The following is a 16495-nucleotide window of genomic DNA, read 5'->3' on the forward strand; positions in this document are numbered from 1 at the left end:
CAGGTGAGTTTTGGTGGGGTGAGGTCCAGAGCTGACAACCATGAAAGATTTCTCAAGATGTCTTTAGTGCAAAAAGGTGGCTTTATTAAAGAGCTGCTGTGCCAGGGTTGTAAGGGGTAGCTGATTATATACTTGGGAGTTGGGAGAGGTAAGGAAAAGGGAGATTTTCAAAAGAAACTTCATATGCTAAATGAAGACGATTTACAAGATGCTGGAGGCCTCGCCATTGTCAAGTTAAGATTGTTTCCCTTCTAGCATGGCATTAACAATAAGACAGTTGGGAGTTTCCTAGAGGAATGTCATACATATCCCACCTAGGAGTGTGTGTGTGTGTGTGTTGAGGGGGGGAGGGTTTGCAGGGTGTCAGCTTGTGCTTTGTCCTCAACTAGCCTTCTGTTCCCTCACCAATAAGACACCTCCAGTCATAGATGGCTCATCTGTGACACCAGGAAAGTGCTATTGGAATGGGACTTTCTAGCACTCATAAGCAATGAAGGTTGAGAGGACAAAGGTTCCTATGGGCTAGAACTTCTCATAACAAACACCAATGAAAGGTGGCAAGGCACAGGATGAAAGGTGGGGCGGGGAGGGGGAGAGAGAGTCAGGTTTAGATCCCCAGTCTTTTCAACTGGCCACTGAGAAGAATATTCTCACTGGTCACAAAGCCAAGCTCTTAGCACACAGAATAAGACAAAAGGAAAAAATCTTGTATTCACCCTAACAGCTTTAGCCAAAGCTTTGGGTTTCTGGTGATGTGGAAATGGGGTTCAGAGCAAATGGTTAAGAAATAATTCTTGAGAATGTCCTCAGTGCAAAATTGTGGCTTTATTAAAGCACAGGGACAGGACCTGTGGGCAGAGAGAGCTGCCCTGGGGTCATGAGAAGTAGCCAATTATATACTTTTAAGTTGGGAGGGCGTTAGGGACAGCACAAACCTCCAAGGTATTTTGGAAACAAGATTTCCAGGACCCTGAGGGGGCTATTTTCAGGAAAAGTTCATTTATCACTGTTTAGTAAAAACTCAGTCATGAGACCCTTCAGATGTCTATCAGTGGGCCTTATGCTTGGAGGATGATTGCTAACATCTATCTTGGGGGGTAGAGGTAAAGGAAGTTTCCAAACTTCCAAATTATAAAGGAATTTTTATATGTTTAAAGTAGACTCAGGGTCCTGAGGGGGCGGCCTAGGACTGCCTTTTGCCTTAATGAGTGTCCACATTGAGGCAGCTGAGCTCCCAGAGGAAGGTCACTCTGCCTGTTTCAGGGACTTGTCAATGGGCTGTAAGCAGTAAGGAAATTTAACTTTTCTTTTGTCTTTGTTTCCCACATCATTCACCCCTGAATATTTCTGACCTTTAGATCTTTAAGGTTGCTGAAGGTGGAAGGTCTTATCTTCAATAACTTCCTCCTGCCAAATAGGGGCATAGCGATGTCCCTACCTGTGGGTCAACATTGGGCAGTTGGAGGCTTTACATATAGAAGCTATGAAAGGCAGAGGCAGCTGAATTCAAGGGAGACCACACGTGTGGGTCTTCCCGAGTGGAAAGGAGCATATGTTGGCTTGAAGTTATGGCAGGAAACGAGTCTCAACATCAGGTGGAGAGAAGTGGGAGAAAACAGCAAAACCTGATTAGAATAACAAAAAGAAAAAAGAAGCCCAAATAGAAGTCTTTTGATAGTTGACAGAAATCCTCTGCCAGTGCAGGAGCTCAACCAATCATTTAAGGAACGAGAAGTATTGTTTAAAGCACCAATTTCAAGTCAGTTAGAAACCCAGAAATGTTTTTGTGATCATCTGGAACGCACACGCAGCATTCTGTTTTTAAACTAGCACAAGTTCCACCTCGTGCAGCAGTTAAAACATCGACTGCCATTCTATTTTGTAAAACTGCTTTTTGCATTTGTGTTACTTCAGTATTTAGTAGGGAGATGCTATTTTGAATGTCATTTAGGGCTTTGGCAGTGTACTTATTAAGAGTTTCCTGGGATGCCTGGGTGGCTTAGCGGTTGAGCATCTGTCTTCAGCTCAGGTCATGATCCCGGGGTCCTGGGATCAAGTCCTGCATCAGGCTCCCTGCGAGGAACCTGCTTCTCCCTCTGTCTATCTCTCTGCCTCCCTCTGTGTATCTCTCATGAATAAATAAATAAAATCTTAAAAAAAAAAAAAAGAGTTTCCCTGTGCCAAACGGCATCCTCCAGGCTCAAAGAGGGAACAAGGATGGATGCTACGTGGTCATACCAATGAGACACAGAATGTGTCACCATCGTTTTAAATTTGGACGGTTGGCTGGGTTGGTAATGGTTCTAATAATGTGTCTATGCATCCAGACAAAACTCAGAGTAGAGTGGTCTATGCAGCCTGGGGGAAGTCATGGCCACACGTAGAGCCTCACAGCCACTGGGTCCTTTCAGGAGCCAACTAATAATTCTAATAATTATTAATTATAATTCTAATAATAAGCCAACTTTCTAATTCTGGGCCTTCTTGAACTGCAGTCAGGAGATCAAGGGTTATTTGGTTTTGGAGGGCCGCGTTTCCAGGGGGTTGTGGATGCCAAGCCTCATGTAAAAGGTAATGAATTGTTAAGGCCCAAGCTATTTGCTGAGTTATTTGTGCAACAAAAGATGGTCCATTGTCACTTTATAGGGACCAAGGGAGTCCAAATCTAGGGACAATTTCTCTTAGCAAAGTTTTTGTCACCTCGGTGGTCTTTTCTGTTTTTTAAGGAAGAGCCTCTATCCATCCAGTAGAAGTGTCTACATAAACCAACAAGTACTTAGTGCTCTCTTTGGCAGCACATATACTAAAACTGGAATGATACAGAGAAGATTAGCATGGCTTTGCTCAAGGATGACTTGCAAATTCGTGAAGCATTCCATATTTTTGCACTAAGGAGGGCACTTGATAAGATAAGCACTAGGTGTTAGACTATATGTTGGCAAATTGAATTTAAATAAAATATTTTTAAAATTAAAAAAAAAGCAGTAAGTACTTATATCTTTTACAAGGTGACATTTGTGTAAAATCTAATTGCCAGTCCTCTCCAGGATATGTCCCCTGCCTTTGGACTGGCCTTAAAAGAGGGCAGGGGCAGTTGCTCCCTCTGGGTTTGCTTGTGCACAAACAGCACATGATTGAAGGACCTGTTTAATGTTGGTGGTTAAGCTAATTCCATCAAAGATGTTGTTAACCATTTGTCCCAGGGCCTTTCTTACCCAAATGGGTAGCCTGGTGTAAACCTTGTATGACCTTCCATTGGTTATTTGTGGGTATAAAGATTTTTCTCTCATTATTAAGAAGCCAGTCCTTTGCATTTTTTGCATATCCTCCTTCCTGGGCTCTGTAGTTTCTTAGTCTGAATAGATTGGAGCTATGGACTTTATTGGGGTGAAGACTGGTATAAGACTTAAGATTTGTTTATTTTGTGCTGCCTGCTGGCTGCACGGTCTGCCAGGTTGTTGCCTTTAGATTCTAAGGTCCTTTTGACGTTCTTTGAGGTGAATCACAGCTACCTCCTTAGATGGGAGTACAGCTTCAAGAAGGGTCATAATTTTCAGGTGCATATTTGATTGGGGAGTTATGGCTTGATAATACGTCCCATTCCTTCCAAATGCTCCCTGGACCTGTAGGACTAGGAAGGTATATTTAGAGTTAGTATAGATATTAATTTTCAGGCCCTTTGCCAATTGTAAAGCACGAGTGAGCACTATTAATTCTGCTTTGTGGGCAGACATATTTGCCAGGGGGGCTTTGGCCTCAACAGTCTGAGTTAGAGTGACTGATGGTGTACCCAGCTTTTCTTAGCCCCTTTTCCGTAAAACCACTACCATCAGTAAATCAACTGTCATCTACATTTTCAGTAGGGGAATCTTTTAAATCTGGTCTGCTAGAATAAACAAGATCAATAATCTTTGAGCAGTCATGTTCTAACATGAAAGTATGATGGTCAAGCCCAGGCATAAGGGTAGCTGGGTTTAAAGTTTGACAAGTTTTAAGTATTATTTCAGGTGTATCTAAAGCATATCCTGGTATTTAATAAGTCAGCCTTTCATCATCTATTGGTGGCTTTTGGTCTCTAAGACACTCTGGATCTGATGTGGAGTCATCACTGTCATAGACTGTCCGATAGTAAGTTTGAGGGTTCTTCTACCAGGAGGGCTGTTGTATGTTTGGCTAAAGCCTCTATTTGCAATTTTACATCAATGGAAGTAGTTCCTAGGACAAATATGGCTAAAGGACAAAACCACCAAGAAGCCCTCTTTGTTTGGGGTCTAGCCTTAACAATATCCTAATTATAAGAATCACTGGCAAGTGGGAGGAGGCTTGTCTCAGGACATAAGAGCATCCCCAACTGCATCATCCAATCCAATCATAAGGAAAGTGGGGTCCTCCATTATCTTCACAAACCCGTAGTTAACCCCATGGAGTGGGGTAAGCTCTGACTTTTAGGGAATGATATTATCATCCCAGCCACACAGAACTGGTCAAGGTGCTAGTTGAAACATACAATTGTTGGGGAATTAATCCCATCTTCCAGCTGATCAAATAATCATATGCCCATGGGGTCCTGTTATTATCCCCACAGAATAACAAGCATGAAGATTGTCTATACATGAAATGTTGTGGTAATTTCTCTGAAGTTTACCTCAAGTTGTCTAGCTTAGGCAAACAATAGTCAAAGACAATAGTCAAAGTCAAACAATAGTCAAATAGAACTAGAATTTAACATTCACAGAGGTGCGTTATTGAGATATTATTTTTCTTTCTCTAATCACCTTCAATTCTGGAGATAGCCAAATCAAGACTGATTCGTTTAAAAAACAAGTCCAATTTTAACAAATGTGGACTAATTATTTACATAAGCTCAGCAAAAATAGCAATTTGCCATATGGATCTTTTTTTTTTAAGATTTTATTTATTTATTCATGAGAGAGAGAGAGAGGCAGAGACACAGGCAGAGGGAGAAGCAGGCTCCACACAGGGAGCCTGACGTGGGACTCGATCTCGGGCCCCCAGGATCACACCCTGGACTGAAGGCGGTGCTAAACTGCTGAGCCACCTGGGCTGCCCCATATAGATCTTTCAAAATCAGTTTTGCTGGAACTTTTCATAAGGAATCTAGATTGAACTTCTAGTAGCTTCTCAAGGCCAGAAGCCAAGTCAAATAGTTGCCATCAGACATGCCTGCAATACCTGTAGATTGGGTGAATTCCTCTTCAGGTCCCCAAAGTATCCTGAGGTTCCTGCACCTGCCAGGAAGTGACATTCTTTACTCACTTGGTAAGGCTGCTGGGAACTCTATAAGCAAGGTATCAGGCCAACATTTCCACGGGACTTTATGGCTCCATGTTTCATAAAGTCAACCTCAATTCCTTGAAGCTGTCTGGTCATATCTTAGTCTATGCATGTCTCTCTCAACTATGACGTTCCAGTCAAAGCCTTGGTAATAATCAATGTTTTCGATGGTGTCCTGTTACAAGGAGAACAGATTCTTATTGAATTTATGCAAATGATCATGACTGCCCTGAAATAAAGAATACTTAGACTTTTTGAATTTCATAGGGTTCAGAGAGAGAGAAAAGTTAGATGGTTCAGTTTGTTCACAAAGGGATATTTTATTATATTTTTCTAAGTCACAGATATCTTAAGAGAAAGTTTCCTTAATCTGGGAGAACATTAGAGAACCAGCGATATTTTCAACAATAGTCACAAAAACCATAATCATATTTCTTTTTTTTAGATTTTATTTATTTATTCATGAGAGACACAGAGAGAGAGAGAGGCATAGACATAGGCAGAGGGAGAAGCAGGCTCCCCCTAGGAGCCCGATGTGGGACTTGATTCCAAATGGGGGATCACACCCTGAGCCAAAGGCAGGCGCTCACCCGCTGAGCCACCCAGGCATCCCTGTAATTATATTTCTTAACTCTTTTAGTCCCATGTTAATAATCCTTATTTAGTTTGAATGTGGCTTTTTAGTTCTGGATATTCTTAACCATTTCAGTTTTAGGATCTTAAAGATACCGAATACTTGTATTTGTCCTAAATGTCCTTTTCATGAATGTCCTTGAAGATGAAGTATGTTTTTTTTCAAAGATTTTTTAAATCTATTTATCCAAGGGAGACACACGGAGAGAGGCAGAGACACAGGCAGAGGGAGAAGGGAAACATGTTTTATAAAAGCTTCAGAACACTTCTAAGTGACCAAAACTCAGAAATGGACATGTTTATGATCTGATATGACAATTCATTATGATGCAATTGACAAGCAAATACAGTTATTTCTATGACACAGAACACTTCAATAATCGGAATAATGAGTGATGATCTTCTACCAGAATATAACATACCGAATAAACAATCCTAATTAGTCAGACTTCATTTATAGTTTAAATCTTGGAGAAGTTTGGAAAACCTTAGAAGGTTTTAAAGCACATGCCTAAATAGGGTTATAGATCATCAAAGACCTGACAATGATGAGGTAAAAAACCTAGAAACTGGGTTTTCTGGGCATAGAAAACAACTTTGTTTACATTTTCTTATCAAAAGCAGACTAACGATCCAAGAAAATGTGTCTTTTTAACAGAGAGAATGCAGAATTTCAATCTTATACCAGTGTATTTTTTTTAAGATTATATTTATTTATTTCAGAGAGAGAGAGTGAGGGGCAGGGGAGGGATAGGGATAAGGAGAAGGAAAAGAATCACAAGCAGACTCCATCCCAAATGCGGAACCTGACAGGGAGTTCGATCCCACTACCCTGAGATGATGACCTGAGCTGAAAACCAAGAGCTGGATGCTTAACCCACTTAGCCACTTAGGCGCTCCATCAGTGTATTTTTAAAATCTATTCATTTCAACCTTTGTCTGTCCTGACCACACTTAAAATTCCTTTCCAAAGATGTCCCTTCAGAAAACCTTCCACAACTTTCCTTTGCATTCAGATTTCGTCCCAAGCAATTGGTCTCCAACCAGTCTTATTTAGGCCAAAATTACCTTCTTAAACCTTCAACAAAAATGTATTCCTAATTTCTTAGGTCTTTCGCATACATAGAGTTGCTTCCCTTCTTTCTTTCTTTCTTTCTTTCTTTCTTTCTTTCTTTCTTTCTTTCTTTCTTCTTTCTTTTTCTTTCTTTCTTTCTTTCTTTCTTTCTTTCTTTCTTTCTTTTTCTTTCTTTCTCTCTTTCTTTCTTAATTTTTAACTAACATTTTTTAAAAGAGTGGGGGTAGGGAGGGGCAGAGGGAGAAGCAGACCCCCACTGAGCAGAGACCCCAAGACAGGGCTCAGTCTCAGGACCCTGAGATCATGACTCAGCCCAACCGACTGAGCCACCCAGGGGCCCCTGTTGCTTCCCTTATTTCCATCAGTCCTAAAACCAAGTAGTAATGAGTTGTAAATTATTACACCAGAATTCTTTAGATGGCAAATTTATAGATACATGTAAGCACAAAGTAGTTTTTCACAGCAGACCCAAATATCCTTAGTTTCTCTGCAATAAGAAGTCAAAAGCAGATATACTATGTTTAGTAATCAATGCTTTAGCACTTTATCCTATTTGGAAAAGACTTAGATGTCCAATGAATTTAATCTCAATTCAACAACCAAGAAAAACTTTAAAACTTCAAGTTACCAAGGATTGTGAAAGCTATCTTAACAATTACCCAAGAAAACTTTAAAACAGACAAAATTAGCTATCGTTTTAAGTCATCTTTTTGCTAAGATCCTGCAACATGATAACCTGAGGTAACACGAGCTTATTTGACGTTTAGTAAACTTTGGTAGAATAAAAGTTTTATATTTAATGCAGATAACGCTAAAAATGTGTCATTTTAAACCAACAAACTTAAATTACTTTAAATACTAAATTATGTTCCACTTAAAAGTCAACCACTTTTAAGTCCACTTAAAAGTCCACTTAAAAGTCAACCTGGGTCCTGGGTCCACTTAAAAGTCAACCAATTTGTTCTCCATTGTCAATTTTTACCTGGGGCACTGGTGGGGAAATCTGAAGAGGGTGGTGTTAAGTCTGAGGGGGTGCTCTTCACTCCTTGACAGGGTAGGAGGAGGAGCCAATAGTGCCAGAGGCACCGGGGATGGTATTAGGAACCAGTTATGCAGGTTGCACCCAAGGTGCTGTAGAAACAAGAGGGGGAGGGGAGGCAGAAGAGGCCAGGTGCTGCCAGAAGGCAAAGAAAGAGGGTTCCTGAATTTAAACCTCATCAACTGACAGATAAGTGGATGTCATGTTTTTTTTTTTTTGGGGGGGGGTTTCCCACCAAAGTGGAAACACGCAGTCCATGTTGGACCAGAGAAGACAGGGAACTTCCCCAAAGCAAAGGGAGTTTTGGCAGTTTTGACTATTCCTTAAAGTCCCCATCCTGAGGTAGACTAACGAGACTAAGGAACCACTATTGGCTCCAATTATAGCTATTAGCCCAGGAAATGAATGAAGGAGAAGCACCCACATCTATTAGGAGGAGGAACAGGAGAGAGGGTCAGTGTCCCCTCCATCAAGGATGGCCTATTTCCTCCAGCAACCTGGGTTCTATCAGGAGGAGGTCTATTTAATTATCATTCAAATTATCAGGAGGGAGTTTACTGGCTGAGTTAGTGACCCAACATGTTCTGGAAGAGGCTGTTAGGTTCAGGTCCTGATTTAGAGCCATGAAGTCCCAGACTGAGGATACCTCTGTCCATTTGCCCTGTTTCCTGCCCAAGAGATTGATAGATCTGAATGAGGCCATGCAGTATTACAGGAGATTGGTCCCTTCCTAAATTTTGCAATCTGAATTGCTTCCAGTGGGTTAAAAGGCATTCTGAGGCAGAGTCCTTGGGAACTGAAGAAAGGAGAAGGTCCATTATCAAGAAAATCCTCCCCCCCACCACCACTCCTGGGTGGCATTCCACGTAGGCTATGTCAGAGGTTCCTGGTATCAAAGCGACCTAAGGCGTCCCTTTAATGAAATCGCTATGATTGCTGCCTTGCCACTCACTAAAGGCCCTGTAGGAGGGATGCTAGCATCCCCTCCTTGCCCATCACACTCTATGCTGCAAAATGGGTGCCAGTGTATGGATGAAGATACTATGCCTTGCCTTGCTGTGAAGAACCTGCTGCTTTTTAATCCATGGAAAATATTAGAAAAGCTTTACAAGGTGAAATTACCCCAATTTGTAAGGTAAGTAGTTAGTAGAGGACATTGATGGAAAACAGTAAAGATAAGAAATCCATCACAGTCTAAGTGACATTCTAATACATGTAGACGTTACAGTCCGCTTCCCTAGGAAATGGTTCCTGGTTGGGTTTTAATTCAATCAGGAACGGCCGCTCTGAGTGGAGATCTTGAGGTCAGAAGTGATGCGACCAGAGATGTGGAGGGGATCACATTAGACCAATGAGGAGGGAACTTCACATGAAAGTCTTAAAGATTGGCAGCCATCCTGGTGACTCAGGTGGCTGTCCTGTGCCCAAGACAGACAGCTTTGTATAAGGACAGGAAGAAAGAGAGGGCATCAAGTTTCTGGTCTTGTTACCATTCCATCCATAATACTAACTTCCAGAGAAAAGACAAGCTTTCTCCTCCCCATAGAGTAGCCACGGACTAGAGGGTTGCAGCATGAACAGCTGACATTGAAAGTGTTTCAATAAGACCATACTCCTTAAAAAGCCCTTGAAGTTTAAGTAAAGGAAGAGAAAGTACTCACCGAATTTGCACCAAAGCTTGGAGTCAGATGAGAAGACTCAAGCCACGTGACCGGGCACCAAAATGATGTGGAAATGTTGGAGTTCAGAGCAAATGGTCAAGAAATAATTCTTGAATAATGTCTTAATAATGTCATAATAATGTCTTCAGTGCAAAATTGTAGTTTTATTAAAGCACAGGGACAGGACCTGTGGGCAGAGAGAGCTGCCCTGGGGTCATGAGAAGTAGCCAATTATATACTTTTAAGTTGGGAGGGCGTTAGGGACAGCACAAACCTCCAAGGTATTTTGGAAACAAGAATTCCAGGACCCTGAGGGGGCTATTTTCAGGAAAAGTTCATTTATCACTGTTTAGTAAAAACTCAGTCATGAGACCCTTCAGATGTCTATCAGTGGGCCATATGCTTGGAGGATGATTGCTAGCATCTATCTTGGGGGGTAGAGGTAAAGGAAGTTTCCAAGCTTCCAGACTATAAAGGAATTTCTATATGTTTAAAGTAGACTCAGGGTCCTGAGGGGGCGGCCTAAGACTGCCTTTTGCCTTAATGAGTGTCCACATTGAGGCAGCTGAGCTCCCAGAGGAAGGTCACTCTGCCTGTTTCAGGGACTTGTTAATGGGCTGTAAGCAGTAAGGAAATGTAATTTTTTCTTTTACCCCCTTTTTTTTTTGTTACATTATTTTGGAGCCACAGTAATACTTAGGAGGGCTGTGCCACAGGGTTAGGGACTAAGTGCTGTTTTACTGTGTACTTCATTGCACAGAAGTTGGTGGGCAGCCTAATGTCAATGTAACCCATTCCATGACAGAAGACACAAAGGACACAGACCAAGAAAAAGACTGTCTCTGGAAAGAAATGGATCACTAACCAAAGAGTAGTCTAGCAAATTTAACCAGAGTCGCTAGTCCCAAGGAACCAGTCCCACAAATATTTTCTGTTACTCATCTAAACTTAGAAAGAGGGAAAAAAGACTCTCACCACTCACTCCATTGGACTCTGCACATAGAGATCCTGGGAAGCTGACATGGTAAGAAATCTTACCTTCTGCCAGCTGTATGTCAGATGTCCCAGGATTTCTGAGCAGCAGCAGTGTCTGGGGTGAGCAGTGTCCCGTGACTTAAAGTATCCTTCTGACTACGTCAACTGCTGGGGAGGGGAAATTACCTCTGCTTTTCAAGGTCCTTCTGCTGGACTAAGAATCAAATTGAGATGAGACAGATTAATAGGAGAAGATCAAATTTACTTTCAGACGTACAGTGAATCCATACAGACATGAAATTCCAAAGACAGTGAGGCAACATGCGGCTTACAAGAGCTAAGGAGAGGGGTGGGGGTCTGAAGATACAAACGGTGGGCAGTGTAGCATTAGCAGGAGGGTGAAAGGAGATGTTTGGAAAACAAAGATTGCTGTTATGCAGATAGGTGTCTTAGGTAAAGAGGAATCTCCTCTACAGCTTTCTTCCTGGTACAAGCAGGCAGTTGGTGGTGGTGGTGGTGGGGGGGGTGCAGATAAAGGCCTTCTCTGAATCTGCTTGGTTTGGATTGCTTTTCACTCAAAATAATGTTCTCGTCAAAGTGGCCCATCTTAGGATGGCTTGCCCTTGGTCTTCCAAGGGTGTAAAGAAGCAAATAGGCTGGTCTATGTGGGGGATGGGCAAGTAGGCGAGGCTTCAGAGGCAAGGGTAACCTTGATCCCATATTGAAACAAGAGCAGGAATATTCTAGGCAAATGAGGAAGGATAAGAGTGAGCACTGAGCTGGGTTCCAGGAGTGTCTGCGGGAGAGGGGAGGGCTGGTTTGTAGAACATTCCATGCCGCGGAAGCTGTGTGAGAAAATAGAAGGAGGTGTGAAAGAGAATGGCATGTTTGCGAAACTGCTAACAATTCCATATGGCAGGATCACTAAATTTAAGGGGTGGGGTTACACGGTTAGAAATCTGCCCAGAGAAATGAACAAGGGGTGGTGGAAAGGGAGGTGGGGGTGGGGGTGACTGGGTGACGGGCACTGAGGGGGGCACTTGATGGGATGAGCACTGGGTGTTATGCTATATGTTGGCAAATTGAACTCCAATAAAATTTTTTTTTAATTTAAAAACTTAAAAAGTAAATTAAAAAAAAGAAAAGAAGTCTGCCCAGAGAAGTAAGTGGGAATCACATCTTACAGGGCCTTAAATACCTACTGTTGGAATTTGTAGTTGTGGCCATTCACTCCCAGACTTGGAAACTTTGCACCCTGGGATCCCTATCCCTAGTCTAGAACTCTAGAACTCTAGCTGTTTACTGGCCTTTTATATTCCCTCATTGCCTTGTGTCAAAAATTCTGGTTCGTCCCCCCCCCCACTCCTCAGGCTCATCAATCCAGCCTTGCCCCCACCATCAACACTTCACTCCTTCTGTACGCTATGCCTGAGCCTCTGGAGGCTTCTGGCCTCCTGCAGCCATACCCAACAATGTTACTGGGCTCCTACAACCCTGCTAGATTTTTCTACCTTGACTTTTATGGTGGATTCTGTTTATATTTACCTGACTTCTCAGTAGCCTCTCTTTCCTGCCCCAGAGCATCTTCTTCCCTTGGATTCCACCCATTTATATTCTCTGGGCTTTCTTCCTACTTTTCTGACTCCTTCTTGTCAGTGTTCTTTACAGACTTCCCTTCCCTTTGGATCCCTTGAGTTGGCCTTGATTATGTTCTCACTCTTTTCTTCTCCCTCTTCTCCAGGGGATTTCCCTCACTCCAGTGACTCCAATTACTATCTTCGTGTTGATGAAACTTAAAAATTTCTATCTCCTGTGCAGCATTGTCTCCTAAGCATCAGGTGGCGTAACCAACTGCTTATTCAACCTCGCCTTTTTAATGTCTCCTAAACACCTCAAACTCAACATGCTGAAACTGACCTGATTTTTTTAAAACAGCCTTTTTGAAATATAATTTATATACCAGAAAAGTATCTTGTGTAAGCGTACAATTCGATTTTTAATAAATTTATAAAGTTGGGAAACCATTACTACAATAGAATTTTAGGACATTTCCATCACCCCAAAAAGATCCTTCTTACCCATTTACAATTACTCCCTGTTCCCATCTCCAGCTCCAGGGAGCCAATAATTTACTCTCTGTGTTGCATATTAGTGGAATCACATGAAATAGGATCTTTTGTGTCTGACTTCTTTGACTTTAGCATAATATTTTTGAGCTTCACCCATATCGTAAGTGTGTCTCAATACTCTGTTCCTTTTCATCGCCAAATCATATTTTATTGTATGGATATACCACGTTTTGTTTATCCATTCACCAATACAGACATTTGGAATTTCCACTTTTTGGCTGTTATGAACATTGTTGCTGTAAATATTGGTGTGGAAGTCTTTGTCTAGACAGCTTGGGTATATACCCAGGAGTTCATTCCTGGGTCATATGGGACATTTATGTTTAACTTTTTAAGAAACTGCTAGACTGTTCTTCAATGACTTTGCTATTTTTATTCATCATCTCCTAGGGAATTTCTATTTCAATTAATGGCTACACCATTAGTTAATGAATACTCCAGAACCTTGGAGCTCCTTCTTTATTCCTCCTTCTCCATATCTCCAAATTCCATTACTCATCAAGTCTAGTCAATTCTACTTCTCAAGTACCTTTAGACACATCTTCACCTTCACAGTGACCGTCCTAACTCAGCCACTGTTATTTTCTGCTTTAGGAATCTCATTCTTCTGCCTGACTCACCTTCTCTAATCCGTTCATTGAAAAAAGAAAAAAGGAAAGTTGTGAAATATTTGATGTGCACAAAAAACATATGAACCATAAATAATTTATAAAGCATAGTAATAGAGTGAAAGCCTTATGGGCCTACCATCCAACTTAACCATTGCTAACATTTGACCATTGCCAACACTGTGGATGTGCTCTCTGGGCTCTACTCTATCCAATTCTTCTTCAGTGGCTTCCTATTGTTCTTAGGATAAAGACCAAACTCATTGTTTTAGCTTTGTAAGTTCTTCATAGGTTTTGAAATCCTTTCTTAAGGATCATTTATTCACCTACTCCCTTTTCCTTCAGGTTCTACCCTCCAAAATCATCCTCCCTGCCCTCCTTGGACCAGGTAGGGTGCTCCCCAAATGCTGGGCATTTCTCTTATCATAGCTCCCATCACTTGGTATTCATAGTTGCTCATTTGCCTGTTTTTCCCAACACGTAGCTCTAGGACAGCAGAAGCCTGGTCTGTCTTGCCAGTGTATCTCCAGTTTAGCATGGTGCTTGGCACACAGTAGGTTCACAGAAAGAATTTTTTGCATATTTAAAGGAAAGTGATTTCCACACATCTAGATAAAGGTATCTGGCAGGTATTTGGAGCTCAAGAGAAAGGTCTAGACTAGAGATACAGATTTGGGAAAATTAAATCTTGTAAGTTAAAATTTGAAAATGTAGGTGTAAATTACACCATCAGGGACAGGATGAAGGGTACAAGCTCGGGGGGGGGGAGGATAGTACACTAACATATATGGGTTAAGCAGAAGAGGAGAGCCAGGGAAGGAGAGCAAGAAGAAGCACGAAGCAGAATGACCTGAGAGAACAGGGAAGGGAGGGTGGGAGGTGGGGGTGGCGTGGAGGTTCTCAATGAGATGGGAGAGATCACAGCCTTGAAGCTTTGGGAGGTCAAGGAGGACGATAAGTGACAAGAATACATTGGGTCTTGCATACAGGAATCCCTGGAGACCGCATCAGAGGCTTCTGAGGAGCTAAAGCCAGAATGCTATGGGTTGGAGAACAAAGGGACCTGAAGAAATACAAAGTTTAGTGTGAGCCGGGGGTACTTTCGAGGCGCTTGAGAAGTATGCAGGTCTGAAGGGAGGTTCTGATTATTAGGGTAGCAAGGAGTTAAGCTTTCATTCAGATGTTTTTGAGCATTTCTTCTGTGCCAGACACTGTGTCAGGCTGAGCATGTGTTTGGCTTGTGGGAAAAATCCAAGAGTCTATGGACAGGTATGGTTTACGAGGCTCTGACAAAGAGGACTCCAGGAGGTCCACTGAGGGTGGATATGGAACCCTTGTCTCAGGCTTCCAAATTCAGTGAGCTCTTCAGCTTAAGGTACTTCATGCCTTTGATTTTTTGGGAAGCAGAAGGATGTGCCATGTCCGCTCATCCATATGTTTTGGGGGAAGGGGAGGAAGAAGGTGGGGGAGAAAGCCTCCTCCCCGGCTCCTTTTCCTGGGGCTTGACCACAACAGGCACTTCTCACTGTCATTTCTACCTCTCCTGCAGCCTCCCTCCTGATCTGTATATATTCACACGTGTAAGGCAAGAAAAGTCCCAGGCCAGGTGAATTTTGCATTTTCTGTCTGACCTGGGGTGGGGTTGGGGGTTCAGGAAGTTGAATGGCTTGGAAACCGCCCCCGGGGAGAAAATGACCTCTTAGGAATGGAATGAGTTTCTAAGTTTAGGAAGCTTAGAGCTTTAACAAGTTTCTTCCAGGAGAGGGAGCCCCAGGGTTGGGAGAGGAAGATCCTACCGCAAGGTTTACCATGCGAAGGGGACTTGATTCTGGCAATGTTTTTCAGCAGCCCAGAGGTTATTTATGGGTTAAGTTCAGATAACAGGGGATGCAGACAGGAGGGAGGGAGATAGACTCATAACATGCTGACACAGACACAGACACAGTCACACACACACAGACACACAAACCACATATCCCTCACCCCTCACCCCTCCCTAGACACACTCACAATTTCGGCTCCAGTCCACTGGTTCCTGCACCTTTGCTGTGCCCCTGAATCATCTGGGGGACCGAAGGGCAGATTTCCAGGCCCCCTCCAGGCCGGTGGAATCAGAACAATCCAGGGCAGGACCTAGGAATCTGTATTTTTACCAAGCTCCCCAGGCGCTTCTGAAGTGAATGTGGACAGACTGGTGAGCTGCTCTGGGTAATTAGGTAAATACTTTAACTATAGCTTGTTCGAGACTTAATTCAATGGCTCCAGGCATCAAGATGTTGATGGCTAGTTGGAATGTAATCCGTGGGAGACCGCTGTTCGGACTGAGCCATTTTCTTTCTTATTTTCCTTTTAATAATTTTTGTGTTTATTAGTATAATACACGAGGAGGGTTTAAAAAGTCACATGGCACCAAACGGGTTATAATGAATAACAGCAATCCTTGTTCCTCCCTTCCCCGTGCCCTAGGCTCATTCAAAGGCAATCACTGGTGGAAATCTTTCTCCCCACCCCCCCAACCCCCCCTTTCTGGGAATCAACTCCATATTTTTAAACAATATGCTTTTATTGCTGTTTCTTGATTTTGAAATTTTAGAAATTGTTTATTTGATTACCTACTAAGGAATATTATTAGGACTTTGCTTTTTCTTGCAACTCACACATGCTCCTTTCCTTCCTTTCGGATTCCTAATAGCATGATTGCACAATTTTTAATTAAATCAATAGTGTTTATATTATTATGACCAATTGTTTACAGCCCAGCAAGGCAATGTACTGTGACTGCATTTCTTTTCTTCTGCTCTCCCCTTCCCTCCTGGGAGTTAACAATCACCTCATTTTTGTTTGCTTACTGAGTTGGTGGTGTTCTCCGAATCCTCTGACAAGAGCTATATGACTCAAATAAACTGGCCAATTTCATTGGATAATCTATCTAATATTTTTCTTTGGAGACATCCCTCCTGGAGTCCCAAGTCATTCCTTTCCAGTCTGGTCTAGGAGCTTGAAAGACTGTTATCTGGGACATTCCCTTTGCCAACCACCTGGGAGCTCAGCTTTTTTTCTCTCTTGGCTCACCTCCTTCT

General features: G+C 42.4%; 1 protein-coding gene and 1 non-coding gene across 5 annotated transcripts in view; one reads left to right on the plus strand and one right to left on the minus strand.

Moving 5' to 3' along the window:
- Positions 1–16495, minus strand: part of HSD11B1 (hydroxysteroid 11-beta dehydrogenase 1) — a 64720-nt gene that overhangs the window by 43770 nt on the left and 4455 nt on the right. Inside the window, exon 1 of one of the 4 annotated variants that reach the window (XM_055319237.1) lies at positions 10742–10859. The exons of 1 other annotated variant lie outside the window; for it this stretch is intronic. The gene's annotated coding sequence lies outside the window, so the exon portion shown is untranslated. Of the gene's footprint in view, positions 1–5193; positions 5213–10741; positions 10860–16495 lie in introns of those variants that run through there. 2 more of the 4 variants (XM_055319238.1, XM_055319235.1) reach the window with 2 other exon arrangements.
- On the plus strand, positions 2780–2885 carry LOC129506109 (U6 spliceosomal RNA). Its single transcript, XR_008663700.1, has one exon. It is a non-coding gene; the product is annotated as a U6 spliceosomal RNA (small nuclear RNA).

Source organism: Nyctereutes procyonoides, unplaced genomic scaffold, assembly GCF_905146905.1.
Source record: "Nyctereutes procyonoides isolate TBG_1078 unplaced genomic scaffold, NYPRO_anot_genome, whole genome shotgun sequence".
Taxonomy (NCBI): Eukaryota; Metazoa; Chordata; class Mammalia; order Carnivora; family Canidae; genus Nyctereutes; species Nyctereutes procyonoides.